The sequence below is a fragment of the Pseudophryne corroboree genome, chromosome 2 (genome assembly GCF_028390025.1).
Source record: "Pseudophryne corroboree isolate aPseCor3 chromosome 2, aPseCor3.hap2, whole genome shotgun sequence".
NCBI classification, from domain to species: Eukaryota; Metazoa; Chordata; class Amphibia; order Anura; family Myobatrachidae; genus Pseudophryne; species Pseudophryne corroboree.
Window position 1 is genome coordinate 495869179 of NC_086445.1, and position 14883 is coordinate 495884061.

Below are 14883 nucleotides of genomic sequence, written 5' to 3' on the forward strand. Positions count from 1 at the left end.
GTCGTGCCTGCTGAGGAAGTCTGCTTCCCAGTTGTCCACTCCCGGAATGAACACTGCTGACAGTGCTATCACATGATTTTTCGCCCAGCGAAGAATCCTTGCAGTTTCTGCCATTGCCCTCCTGCTTCTTGTGCCGCCCTGTCTGTTTACGTGGGCGACTGCCGTGATGTTGTCCCACTGGATCAATACCGGCTGACCTTGAAGCAGAGGTCTTGCTAAGCTTAGAACATTGTAAATTGCCCTTAGCTCCAGTATATTTATGTGGAGAGAAGTCTCCAGACTTGATCACACTCCCTGGAAATTTTTTCCCTGTGTGACTGCTCCCCAGCCTCTCAGGCTGGCATCCGTGGTCACCAGGACCCAGTCCTGAATGCCGAATCTGCGGCCCTTTAGTAGATGAGCACTCTGCAGCCACCGCAGAAGAAACACCCTTGTCCTTGGAGACAGGGTTATCCGCTGATGCATCTGAAGATGCGATCCGGACCATTTTTCCAGCAGATCCCACTGAAAAGTTCTTGCGTGAAATCTGCCGAATGGAATCGCTTCGTAAGAAGCCACCATTTTTCCCAGGACCCTTGTGCAATGATGCACTGACACTTTTCCTGGTTTTAGGAGGTTCCTGACTAGCTCGGATAACTCCCTGGCTTTCTTCTCCGGGAGAAACACCTTTTTCTGGACTGTGTCCAGAATCATCCCTAGGAACAGCAGACGTGTCGTCGGAAACAGCTGCGGTTTTGGAATATTTAGAATCCACCCGTGCTGTCGTAGAACTACTTGAGATAGTGCTACTCCGACCTCCAACTGTTCTCTGGACCTTGCCCTTATCAGGAGATCGTCCATTTTCTTTGAAGAAGAATCATCATTTCGGCCATTACCTTGGTAAGGACCCGGGGTGCCGTGGACAATCCAACCGGCAGCGTCTGAAACTGATAGTGACAGTTCTGTACCACGAACCTGAGGTACCCTTGGTGAGAAGGGCAAATTGGGACATGGAGGTAAGCATCCCTGATGTCCCGGGACACCATATAGTCCCCTTCTTCCTGGTTCGCTATCACTGCTCTGAGTGACTCCATCTTGATTTGAACCTTTGTATGTAAGTGTTCAAATATTTCAGATTTAGAATAGGTCTCACCGAGCCGTCTGGCTTCAGTACCACAATATAGTGTGGAATAATACCCCTTTCCTTGTTGTAGGAGGGGTACTTTGATTATCACCTGCTGGGAATACAGCTTGTGAATTGTTTCCACTACTGCCTCCCTGTCGGAGGGAGACGTTGGTAAAGCAGACTTCAGGAACCTGCGAGGGGGAGACGTCTCGAATTTCCAATCTGTACCTCTGGGATACTACTTGTAGGATCCAGGGGTCCACTTGCGAGTGAGCCCACTGCGTGCTGAAACTCTTGAGACGACCCCCCCACCGCACCTGAGTCCGCTTGTACGGCCCCAGCGTCATGCTGAGGACTTGGCAGAAGCGGTGGAGGGCTTCTGTTCCTGGGAATGGGCTGCCTGCTGCAGTCTTCTTCCCTTTCCTCTATCCCATGGCAGATATGACTGGCCTTTTGCCCGCTTGCCCTTATGGGGACGAAAGGACTGAGGCTGAAAAGACGTTGTCTTTTTCTCCTTTATACGGCAATACTTCCATGTGCCGTTTGGAATCTGCATCACCTGACCACTGTCGTGTCCATAAACAACTTCTGGCAGATATGGACATCGCACTTACTCTTGATGCCAGAGTGCAAATATCCCTCTGTGCATCTCGCATATATAGAAATGCATCCTTTAAATGCTCTATAGTCAATAAAATACTGTCCCTGTCAAGGGTATCAATATTTTCAGTCAGGGAATCCGACCAAGCCACCCCAGCGCTGCACATCCAGGCTGAGGCGATCGCTGGTCGCAGTATAACACCAGTATGTGTGTATATACTTTTTAGGATATTTTCCAGCCTCCTATCAGCTGGCTCCTTGAGGGCGGCCCTATCTGGAGACGGTACCGCCACTTGTTTTGATAAGCGTGTGAGCGCCTTATCCACCCTAAGGGGTGTTTCCCAACGCGCCCTAACTTCTGGCGGGAAAGGGTATACCGCCAATAATTTTCTATCGGGGGAAACCCACGCATCATCACACACTTCATTTAATTTATCTGATTCAGGAAAAACTACAGGTAGTTTTTTCACACTCCACATAATACCCTTTTTTGTGGTACTTGTAGTATCAGAAATATGTAACACCTCCTTCATTGCCCTTAACAAGTAACGTGTGGCCCTAAAGGAAAATACGTTTGTTTTTTCACCGTCGACACTGGAGTCAGTGTCCGTGTCTGTGTCGACCGACTGAGGTAAAAGGACGTTTTAACGTCCCTGACTGTGTTTGAGACGCCTGGACAGGTACTAATTGGTTTGCCGGCCGTCTCATGTCGTCAACCGACCTTGCAGCGTGTTGACATTATTACGTAATTCCTTAAATAAGCCATCCATTCCGGTGTCGACTCCCTAGAGAGTGACATCACCATTACAGGCAATTGCTCCGCCTCCTCACCAACATCGTCCTCATACATGTCGACACACACGTACCGACACACAGCACACACACAGGGAATGCTCTGATAGAGGACAGGACCCCACTAGCCCTTTGGAGAGACAGAGGGAGAGTTTGCCAGCACACACCAAAACGCTATAATTATACAGGGACAACCTTTATATAAGTGTTTTTCCCTTATAGCATCTTAATATATATAATCATATCGCCAAATAAGTGCCCCCCCTCTCTGTTTTAACCCTGTTTCTGTAGTGCAGTGCAGGGGAGAGCCTGGGAGCCTTCCCACCAGCATTTCTGTGAGGGAAAATGGCGCTGTGTGCTGAGGAGAATAGGCCCCGCCCCCTTTTCGGCGGGCTTCTTCTCCCGTTTTTCTGAGACCTGGCAGGGGTTAAATACATCCATATAGCCCCAGGGGCTATATGTGATGTATTTTTTAGCCAGAACAAGGTATTCTCATTGCTGCCCAGGGCGCCCCCTGCAGCGCCCTGCACCCTCCGTGACCGCTGGTGTGAAGTGTGTGACAACAATGGCGCACAGCTGCAGTGCTGTGCGCTACCTCATGAAGACTGAAAAGTCTTCTGCCGCCGGTTTCTGGACCTCTTCACTTTTCGGCATCTGCAAGGGGGTCGGCGGCGCGGCTCCGGGACCGGACTCCATGGCTGGGCCTGTGTTCGATCCCTCTGGAGCTAATGGTGTCCAGTAGCCTAAGAAGCCAATCCATCCTGCACGCAGGTGAGTTCACTTCTTCTCCCCTAAGTCCCTCGTTGCAGTGAGCCTGTTGCCAGCAGGACTCACTGTAAAATAAAAAACCTAAAAACTTTTTCTAAGCAGCTCTTTAGGAGAGCCACCTAGATTGCACCCTGCTCGGACGGGCACAAAAACCTAACTGAGGCTTGGAGGAGGGTCATAGGGGGAGGAGCCAGTGCACACCACCTGATCCTAAAGCTTTATTTTTGTGCCCTGTCTCCTGCGGAGCCGCTAATCCCCATGGTCCTGACGGAGTCCCCAGCATCCACTAGGACGTCAGAGAAAATAAAATAGGTATTTTACAACTAAATGTGTGACGTGTCTAATTCATACTTGTCAAAGTGATCAGTATTATGTACTAACTCCTCCCAATCACTTCACTGTTAGCTGTTATAATGAGCTCTCACAGACAATGGTGCGGCTGTTCACAAAATGTTGAGAGCAAAGAAAATTGTATAGTAATGGAAATACTTTGCTTGAATTGTCTGATTATAAAAATAGTGTCCATTCCCTGACAACACTCAATGACCTGTATAAAAGCACTCTATGAGCTTTTGCCTTTATATTCTCACAGAGCTTCGTAGCGACATAACTTGCAGAAAAAGGTTCATTATCCCATATGCAGTACATCTCTACAGTATGTATCTCTTCACTTGTTTGAACTCTTTGACAATGTGCTTGTGTGCCTTTCGTTATACCCATATGTAAGCATATATAGAATTTTCGTTTGGCAGTTACATAATTTGAAGACATAACAATACTTTGGACTGGATGCAGTCACAACCTACACAATGGAACTAGCCATCATGTATAGTGTTCAGTGAGCCTATTATTACAACATATTGTATAGCTTACAACAGTGCAAGTAATATGATACCGCAAAGCTACACAGATCCCTTAAGGTTCAGACAGTATGCACTATCTGACCATAAAGTATAAGTTTCATTAAAAATCTGAGATTATTCCTGCATCCAGTGAAATCACATAGTATATATTACACCATCAGAGCCGGCCCTAGCCAATTTGATGCCCTAGGCAAAATTTTGTCTGGTGCCCCCTAGCTCTGCCGCTAGTTCTGCATCTGTACCTGCAACACTCAGGTATGCACAAGCAGTATAGGTGATGTCAGGTTTCTGTGAAGCAGTCTTCCAAAATACACATAAGAAGCCATCCAGTAATAACCTTATATAGTCAGTAAAAATGTCACAGGTCCAGGAATTGCATTTACTGGGCTTCTGCTATCTGTCTGAGGTCTCACAAGTCAGGGGCATTCAAGCATGTCAGAGGAAGTTTAAGGCACAGTGTGCATTTTTTTTGACAAATGTAAACAGCAGTGTATGCAAGTACTGATTGAATACATTTGGAAAGTAACAGTTAGTTTGCGGACTGTCCCTCTCAGCATGAGATGCTGCAGGGACATGCTTGGATGCCCCTAGACATGCTTGAATGCCCTAGGCAAATGCCTAGCCTGCCTATAGCTAAGGCCGGCTCTGTACACCATATTGTCATTATGTTGCTCAGAGCTACCAAAACCAGGCTACATACTGATTTCAGCCCCTTCATTTGTCAAAAAGAACAAATAAAATTGGTTAAAGTAATATGAGCCCTTTAGTGACAGCTGAGACCTTGGTGGGAGCATAGGTTGCATAATCCAGCTCTAGAACTAGTAAATACATATAGTTGCAAGAGAGTATTAAAATGTGTTCATGCCTTGTGTAGACTGCCATTCTCAATATATATTTTTTTTGCATACATATTTGTATTTTGTAGCATAGATGCTCTTTTTTTTAGTGTACTGGCATTTAATGAAATACATAATTTATTACAAGAACAACAGTAGATGTTCCCTAACCTTATAGCTAGATGTCAGCATTGTGAATCTCCTACATTTGAAAGAACCCAACAGAACTATACCCCAGTCATGTTTACAGATTCTTATTGGTTGAATTATTAGTACTGGCTCCTTACTGGACAGGAGTGTCATTAGTACTAACTCATTACAAAAAAAAAAAAAAAAATCAGAAACTTTGTGAACATAAGTCCTTAAAAGAAAGAAGTATTAAAGATCTGCAATGTAAAACTCATTTTTTCAAAGGATTAGATGCAAATACACAATAGTCATGTTTTCTAAATTAGGAAAAGGTGTTACCTATTTTCCATACTAATAAATCCAATGTCATACTGCCTGTTTTATCTAAAACAATGCTGGACAAAATCTTATTTTCCAATTATTGCATGAACCCTATCTGAAGATCTATAATGTAACCAGTCATGGAACAAGGCTTGTAGTTCCTACAAGTTCAGACTCATATACACAAGTTATTGAGCCCCTTATACTGTATTCTACTTCTACTGGTTGCTAATATTTATACAATGCATTTTTTGCTTCCAATACTGGACTATTACATAGTCGGAATTGAATGGGCATGTGCTTAGGTCACCTTAGCCACCAGGACATTGTTGATTGTTTTTGATTAGACACCATAATTTCAAGTATATGAACTAGAGTGCAGGGCAACAGCAGCAGAGCGCAAATAAAGCTACAGTAGTCAAAGATGTCTATGTAAGCTACATTACCTATGGCTGCATAGAAATGTAATACATAGAAAGATAAAGCACTAAAACATGACACTAAAAATAGCATTTTAGCACATAGAATGAAGGGCACTGTGCAGTACCCACAAAATATTTGCATTTGACAATATGGGGGTATACGTGCCCAGCGCTAGATCATGGACATGTCTGTGAATAGAGAGGTTAAGTTTCAGAATAATATTATATACTCACCTTGAAAACAGAATTTGTAAATTACAAGAGAGTAGGCAATTCTTAAAGCTGCTAGTTAATTAAAGAGTGCAGTTCTGCTCAAAATGGAACAGAGCTAGCCTCCGCCATATTAGATGGTTTTGGAAGAATATTACATGGTTTTGTAGGAAGGGTTCATGTAGGAGGGAGTATAACTACACACATGCAGTATTGTCTTATATTGTTCACTGTCAGGAGCAACAGCCATTTATTCTTACTCTTGTCTCCCACTTACCTACGTCCAACTTGCACACTCTACTATAATGAATCTGTAATGAATACTATCTACAGAAGAGTGACAAGTCATATTAGAAGATAAAAACAACATATTTCACTGTCATTTTGTGGGACTAAACTGCACCTTCAGAATAATGTGTAGTCTATGTACTAAAGTAAACACAAAGGAAAGAGTTAACTATTTTTGCCCTCTTGCATGGCAATCCACCAGAGGACATACTTGAAGCAAGTTTCTGCATATGGCTGCGAATATACTATTTTTTTGAGTTCTTTAGAGTAATTTTTGACCCCCCTTTACGATCAACTCTACATCAGCTCAAACTTTCTATTGAGGATTAGGTCCAGATTTTAATGATTTATCACTAAAACTGTATAACCCCATATACTAAAATTCAAATATTTGTCTGTAAAGGACCATTCATTCTGTGTGCTATTATTTGTACCATTTGCGATTCCCAATCTCCTCATTCAGGTTTTTAGTGTCTTTGGGGAACATGTACTAAGCAGTGATAAATTTCCCATGGCAACCAATTAACTGCTCTGTACAATTGTATAGTATGCAAATTAGAAAAGTTACAAGAATGCTGATTGGTTGCCATGGGCAACTTCTCCAGTGGCTCACCTCTTCACTTTTATCACTGCTTAGTACATGTCCCCCTTTATCGCTAAGGTTTCTCAAAGAGAGGATTTTAGAAATATTTTTATCCTTTTAAAACAATAGTCATGGATGTGTAGTGGGGCTTTTCCTGCAGGTGATAGATATGTATATATAGCTGCCTTTAGGGATGAATGGTCAAGTGTCCCCTCAGAATCGTGATATATGGTAAATAGTAATGTATGTGTGTCTAGACCATTAGATTTAAAAATCTTAATGTTGAATATCATAGTAAATAATGATAATGATGATATAGGAGCCTGGGCCACTAGGACAAAAAAAGCATTTAGCTAAATTAACAATTTATACCTTGTCCACTAACTCAATCAGCTAAAAACAGATATGGACATTTACAAATTTAATTAAAAGCAAAAATGAACCTCCACTGTATTACATTATGCAAATCAGTAAATTCATAAAGCCGTAAGATGATAATTGAAGATATGTATTGGCAACGTTGCAGCTTCTGGGCTGAGCCTGGTCTCCAATGCTGCTAAATCAGCACTATTTCATCATTATAACTGCAGCAGCTCTGGTAATAGGATATTTAACATGACTGCTTAAACAGTACCCAATGTACTGATCCATAACCAACGGTTCTGACTGCAATATATACATTTTTAACATCTCAAAACAGTTGGGGTTTATTTTTGTATTTCAAAGACTAATACTTTTTAACTGTGTTGAGCTCAATAGTAAAACAAATCATGTTACTTTATTTTAAGCTTTGCTTTCCATGCAGTTCAATCAAAATAGACCACACAAATGTAGATGTTTAGTACGTTAATTTTGGGTAAATACTTCTATTTCATTCCCAGAAGTATACAAACCTTTCTGGAAATCCCTCTGTATATACGCTTTGTGTGATACTTTGGGAAATATGTGGACACAACCATCTTCAGCTATCCTGCATGCTACTGGACTTCTGGAGAGATAGTGCACGTCTTCCATTGCCACCTGCTGGGGCTGCAGTGATTTCCTGGGTGATATACCATCTGTGTTGTCCTATGGATTATATTACATGCTTATGTTCTTTTAATTTCTTGTAAGTTTTATCGGTGTATTAAAACCAGTGCGTGTTTTTAAAATAATACTACACTATGGTCGTTGTTTAATGGTGCCTCGTATTTCCTAATTCCATTCAATTGGAGAAAGAGGCATCTATCATTGCAGGTCTCTTTGGACACTCACTTATTGTGTTTGAATTATTGGTGATTTGAGGAACGTCTAGAGTGCAAACTGTCTCACCATCTCATGAGGATCTACCTACTAATAAGGGTGAATGAAAAATTTACCAGCAATTTTTATTTTACATGATAATTTTGATGAGCGCTAATTTTCAAGTGTAATATTTCTTTTTCACTATTGTTCACTCTTGAAGTGTGGGGTCACTTCTATTTACACTAGATATAGCTGCACTTCAAGTTTCATTGCGCATATCATTGGATACAACTGTTACAAATATGTATGCCAGAAAAGTTAAAACATCATTCATATCAAGTCTGCTGCCTATTTTGGTCCACTCCCTTCATTAAATGTAGTTTCTGTTCTCTACAATACTGATTTTTAGAAACTCATTTATGTATCATGAGAGCAAATGTTCACTTCCAGTGTCCTACTGCCATATTTTATTGTCTTAATTACATTGGTTTTTGTGCACTTCTAAATCATTTCCCATATAGGAGAATGCTGGAAAAGAGAATGAGAGAGAATGCTGGAAAAGAGAATGAGAGAGAATGCTGGAAAAGAGAATGAGAGAGAATGCTGGATAAGAGAATGAGAGAGAATGCTGGAAAAGAGAATGAGAGAGAATGCTGGATAAGAGAATGAGAGAGAATGCTGGATAAGAGAATGAGAGAGAATGCTGGATAAGAGAATGAGAGAGAATGCTGGATAAGAGAATGAGAGAGAATGCTGGATAAGAGAATGAGAGAGAATGCTGGATAAGAGAATGAGAGAGAATGCTGGATAAGAGAATGAGAGAGAATGCTGGAAAAGAGAATGAGAGAGAATGCTGGATAAGAGAATGAGAGAGAATGCTGGATAAGAGAATGAGAGAGAATGCTGGATAAGAGAATGAGAGAGAATGCTGGAAAAGAGAATGAGAGAGAATGCTGGAAAAGAGAATGAGAGAGAATGCTGGATAAGAGAATGAGAGAGAATGCTGGAAAAGAGAATGAGAGAGAATGCTGGATAAGAGAATGAGAGAGAATGCTGGAAAAGAGAATGAGAGAGAATGCTGGATAAGACAATGAGAGAGAATGCTGGATAAGAGAATGAGAGAGAATGCTGGAAAAGAGAATGAGAGAGAATGCTGGAAAACGTAATTCATTTAATACAGCACATAGAGTGACACATGGCCTCATGTAGAGAAGGACCAAAACATAGGCAGAAAACACCCATATTAAAAATCACATTTACATGCAATGTTCAATCGGATTCATCTCAGGGGTATCCAGTTTTTAGGATTGACAGCACCTAGGTCGACACTTATTAGGTTGACCGTTATTAGCCTACATGCATTAGGTCAACACGGTCAATAGGTCGACATGGCAAAGGTGGACACATGAAAAGGTCAATGAGTTTTTTACTTTTTATAAATTTTTTTAAAACTTTTTCATACTTTACGATCCACATGGACTACAGCGAGGCACCTTGCCTGAAGCATGGTGAGCGAAGCGAGCCATGCGAGGGGATACGGTGCACTAATTGGGGTTCCCCGTCACTTTATTAAGAAAATGACACATTTTATTAAGAAAATGACACAAAAAATATATAAAAACCTCATATCGACCATTTTCCATGTCGACCTAATGACCGTGTCAACCTATTTCAGGTGTCGAACTAGTCACTATCGACCATTAGTGGTCGACCTAATGACTGTCGACCTAGTTACTGTGGGCCCTATGATCCACAGCCATCTCAATATGCTTTACAACACTAGCATATGCTTCACGTTTGCATAAGGAGTACTAAGCATACTAACCATAGTGTATGGGGGTTTGTGGGTTATAGGGCAGGTTTTTTCCTTAAGGAAAAAACCTGCCCTATAACCCACAAACCCCCATACACTCTCTCATCTGGAAAAACCATCTCAGACTATCATGGTACCGATTTATTAGAGTACAGAAAATAGAAGTGTTTCTTCCTCTCTTTTCCCTCCATTAACGGCCCACTGCCATACTACCCTGAATACGCCCGATCCTGTCCGATCTCGGAAGCTAAGCAGGCATGGCCTGGTCAGTACTAGGACGGGAAACCTCCTGAGAATACCAGGTGCAGTGGGCCCCCGCATGCTCCACCCTTCTCACATTCCTCTTGAGTTCTACCTTGACTAACCTTAGAATCTTGCTTATATTGTCCTACCATTGATATCCTTAATTCAGGCATGCACAGTGATCTCTTGGATACCCTGGATCCTAAGAAACCATTTGGTATCCTTCACCATCCCTCTGATATTTTCACCTTCCTAATTATCTTGTACCTCATTTGCTAAAAAGGTTAAATAAGATTTTTACTCAATCAGATAACATCATACACGAGTCCCATTTTCTTGTCCATAAGTTTCAAGGATTAATTAAAGGTTATGTTTTAATATTTTTCATTATACATACTATTCCTATCATAACAAATGAGTGCTCCCAAACAAGGGTTTTTTGTCTTTCTCTCCTGTCTTTTCCAATTATGTTCAAAATGTCAACAGACAAATTCCCAACTGGTACATATTGTCAATACCCAATTTTACGCACAAATTTAACCCCAATTCCAACCCTATACCCAATTCTAACCCTATTCTCAACCCCAACCCTAAAATTAACACTGACAACATTTTTTGACTGTATCTACATTTCATATGTTAACATTTTGGGTGTGTCGACATTGTGCAGGTGTCGACATTTTAGTCATGTTGACATTATGATATTCAACATTATTTTGGCTGTTGGCATTGTGATTGTTGACAACATAACAGGGTGTAAGATGAGGCACATGTCCTTTCCTGTACAGTATGTGTGTATGTATGTGCGTATTCATTATCATATCCTGTAAAGCACTAGAAAATTTTTTGTTTACTAATTCATTATTGAAAAACATAATTTCACTGTGATCTGTAGCTGAACGTTTTATTGTTTTTCACACAATCCTTGAGAAACTGTTTGGCATTTTTAACCACTCAATGAACATAATCATTAATAAAGTTTAAAGTGTTTCCAAAGCTAATGAAATACATTTGTAGGCTGTACAGTTGTCAATTCACATAATTATGACATTTGCAAAAATATCCACTGCAATATTATTTTGCAATCAGTGCAGAAGTTTTATTTCATGTTGGAATGTTAACTCAGGAAAAAGACTAATGTCAATATAATATACAGAATGGCGTTATATCTGCAGTTAAGCATAGAGGGCAAACAGAGTGTGAAAATAGCAATATGTGTCTTCTATTATTTAAAAGATCATTAAAAATGAATACACCTGTATCACAAAAGAAAGCAGCAGTGATAAATTGTGTTAAACCTAAACTAGATGAATAGATAGACAGCTACAGTATATAGACACTCATCATTTTTGTCCAAAAATTTAAAAAATAGTGTTTTTCTTAAAAACATGACCATTCTACAGTAGCTATTAACTGTTTATTCAAATAAAGAAACCAAGAATAAATATCTGTAAGATGTTCTCTATATCTCATAAAATAGTACATAGAAGGAAGTATAGGCATGTATACATCGGCTTGTTGACAGGAAACATGTCGTTGCTATGTGTCACAATATCAGTCACAATCAATAGCCCAACTGCATTTTCCCACTCATCCAGATATAGAAAAATAGTGTGTATAATAGTAAACATTTATGTAGGCAATGAAAGTAGCACTTCTGTAACTATTTACTAGACAGTGAAAATAGACACAGACACATAAAACTACGTAATAACTACCAAAATCATTCTTTGATTTTTCACACAATAAAAAACAGAACCAACAGCCACAGACATCGCCATAAGAAACAAATTTGATCATTATATCTAAAATACCACTGGACAATAGTAATTATGTGACATCACAGAACCAGCAGTGTTTCTAAAGTCCGATACAAAATGAGCTGTAATAAAATAACTGACGACTATAAAAAAATATATAAAAGGTTACACTCAGCAATTCAAAGTTAATGGCACCGTGAAATACACTTTATATATTATTGATAATTAGAGCTATATATGTGTAATATTCTCAACTGAGTAACAATGTTCCATATTATGACATTTTACTGATAATCCATTTAACATGCCTTTAATATGCAAAGTGTCAAAATGTTTCTATTAAGAAGCAACATAATAGTAGTCTGTCCTAACTACAAATGCTAAACTTCTGTAGTTACATATGCATGCTATTGATTTAGATGGTTGAATCCAAAACTTGTTATATGTTTAAATAACATTTTATATATATATATATATATATATCATCAGGCAAGGGCAAGGACATGGCACTCACGGCAAAATCAACTCACATCACACCATCAATATTATTGGCAACGTTTTCAGTGGTCTGCGCCACTGTCGTCAGCCTGACAACAGTGGCGCAGATCACTGAAACGTTGCTAACAATATTGATGGTGTGATGTGAGTTGATTTTGCCGTGAGTGCCATGTCCTTGCCTGCTACACGTTTTATATACGGGGGCACCGTCCGATTGTGGATTACAGCTTTTTGGAGTGCTGTACCTGCTTCTGTATATATATATATATATATATATATAATACATACAATGGTATGCAATAAAATGTTCATGTTAGCCATTAATGTAAAGGCGATGTATATTCTGGTATTCTAATTAGTTAAACTACTTATACTGAGTATTTTATACAATGCTAACAGAATCTATATAAGACACTTTCTGGCTTAAAATACTGTCTAGTTTTTACACCAAAAATTACTACATGGCATGTAGTAAATAAGCAGTATCTGGTTTAAACGTCTGCCTGATAATTAACAAAAAGATGAATATATTATGGACATCTATTTATTGCTAATCTAGTAATGGACTACTAAGTAAACATACCAGCACAAACTAGCACTTTCAAATATAAGATACATCTAATTATTGTTACTGAAATATTGCCATTGCCAATAAGCACATAAGAACAGTGTACTTTAATACACAATATTAGTATTTATTTCCTATATAAGTGATATAAATTACAACTGTACTATGCTATGGTACAAATATGGTACTTTATGGATATAATTTTACAATATTACATCACTTAATAAGCACATATCTAACATCTAGGATATATATTTCCACCAGAAAGTGCAGCTCCACAAGACTAGTGCCCTGGTTAAATTGTGAGGAAAGCTGGGATTATATAGCTGGACAAGCAAACAGGAAAGGATCCATCGTGGACACATTGCTTCAGTCACCGCACATTCATTTCAGAGACATTTAACTTTTCCTGTATCAGCATGGTAACTGCATCTCATACCCTCTCCTGCTGTTTTGTTATTGAGGATTCTCATCACCTACTATCTATTTTGTCACAAAAAAAATGCGTTTAAATAATTTAGGCTGATACATGATACCCCTCCCTCTTCCACGCCATCTGTTCTCCAAGCATAGCCATAAGGTCAAGGAACCCACTCTCCACATTGCAACTGACTCTGCAGCCTTGCATGCATGTAAGCAAAGCTATGTCAACGCAGATCACCTGTGCCCCCATAGCCCTAGTAGGTGAGGTAATCACCGTGCCCATCTTCCCCCAGCTCTTTGTTAAAACTGCATCAACAGCGGCAACAGGGGTGTGCAATGGGCTGAGCACAGGCTGGAAGGTGCAGCAGTGTTCTCTGCACTGCACAACATGGAGCATCCGTCACATTGCAATATGCGTAAGAGGGACCATAAGGTTCCTGTCTCTCACCTGTAAGCAGGATCCTTTCTCCTGGCTGTAGGTTGAAGATGCTCAGCAGCAGCAGTGTTACTGTCAGAGATGCCCGTCTTCTGCCGCACCTGTATATATCGCTCTTTTATGCTGCTGCTGTTATTGGGTGCTCAGCTGTCAGGTGTCGGGCGCAGCTGTCGCCGGGATGAGAGTGCAGGCATGGGAGCGGGTTGCACGAACAGTCTCCTCTAGAAAAGCCCTTGTCGCTGCTGAAGTGCTGGACAGCTCATTACCATAGACATACTCCAGAGCAGCCGAGCGGCTCAAGAATTGCTGTCCCTCCACAGCGCCACCTACCAGCAGGGAGTGCTCAAGCATCAAAACAGTGTGCTAGCGCCGTAATTCTGCCGCACCTCAGGGTATCAATTAGCGATAATGGGAAACTGGAAAACCAATGTTATACAGCCCTCTCTGCACCTACCTAGCAAGGCACAGCATTACTGTTGTCATAAACTCAGTAGTTTCTTTTAGTTGTGTTTTTTTTTTTTTTTAAAGAAATCTATATATGTATTTATTATGTGTATATGTAGAACACAGATGCAATCAGGGCTGGTTCTCGGCCTTTTTGCGCCCCGGGTGGGTAGTATGGGCGTGGCTTCATACAGGGGGCGTGGTCAGTTAGCCCCCTGTACAGTAGTAGCGCCGCTGAAATGCTGTGCTGTGCGCGATTATGTCATCGCGCACCGCACAGTAAAGGTCCTCTCCGCGGAGGGAAACTAGACGCTACGCGTCTAGTTCCCTGACGCCCTTCACAGCGGGACGCAGCGGCAGCGGGACACAGCGGGGGGCACAGCACTGCAGTAGTGGATCTTGCCATGGTGCGGCGCCCTCCGGATGGCGCCGGCGCCCTCCGGAAGGCGGCGCCCCGGGCAAAAGTCCTGCTTGCCCGTGGCAAGATCCGCTACTGGATGCAATATATAATAAGTGGCATGCGGTGGGGTTCCTGTCAGACTAACGTTCGTGCCAGT

The 14883-nt window shown here is 40.9% G+C and overlaps 1 protein-coding gene and 1 pseudogene across 5 annotated transcripts in view; one reads left to right on the forward strand and one right to left on the reverse strand.

Moving 5' to 3' along the window:
* Positions 1-14136, reverse strand: part of SRRM3 (serine/arginine repetitive matrix 3) — a 648971-nt gene extending 634835 nt beyond the window's left edge. For all 5 annotated transcript variants that reach the window (XM_063953960.1, XM_063953959.1, XM_063953957.1 and 2 more), the window contains exon 1: positions 13895-14136. The gene's annotated coding sequence lies outside the window, so the exon portion shown is untranslated. The remainder of the gene's footprint in view (positions 1-13894) is intronic.
* Positions 10151-10268, forward strand: LOC135051705 (5S ribosomal RNA; annotated as a pseudogene).
* Positions 14137-14883: the final 747 nt, after the last annotated feature.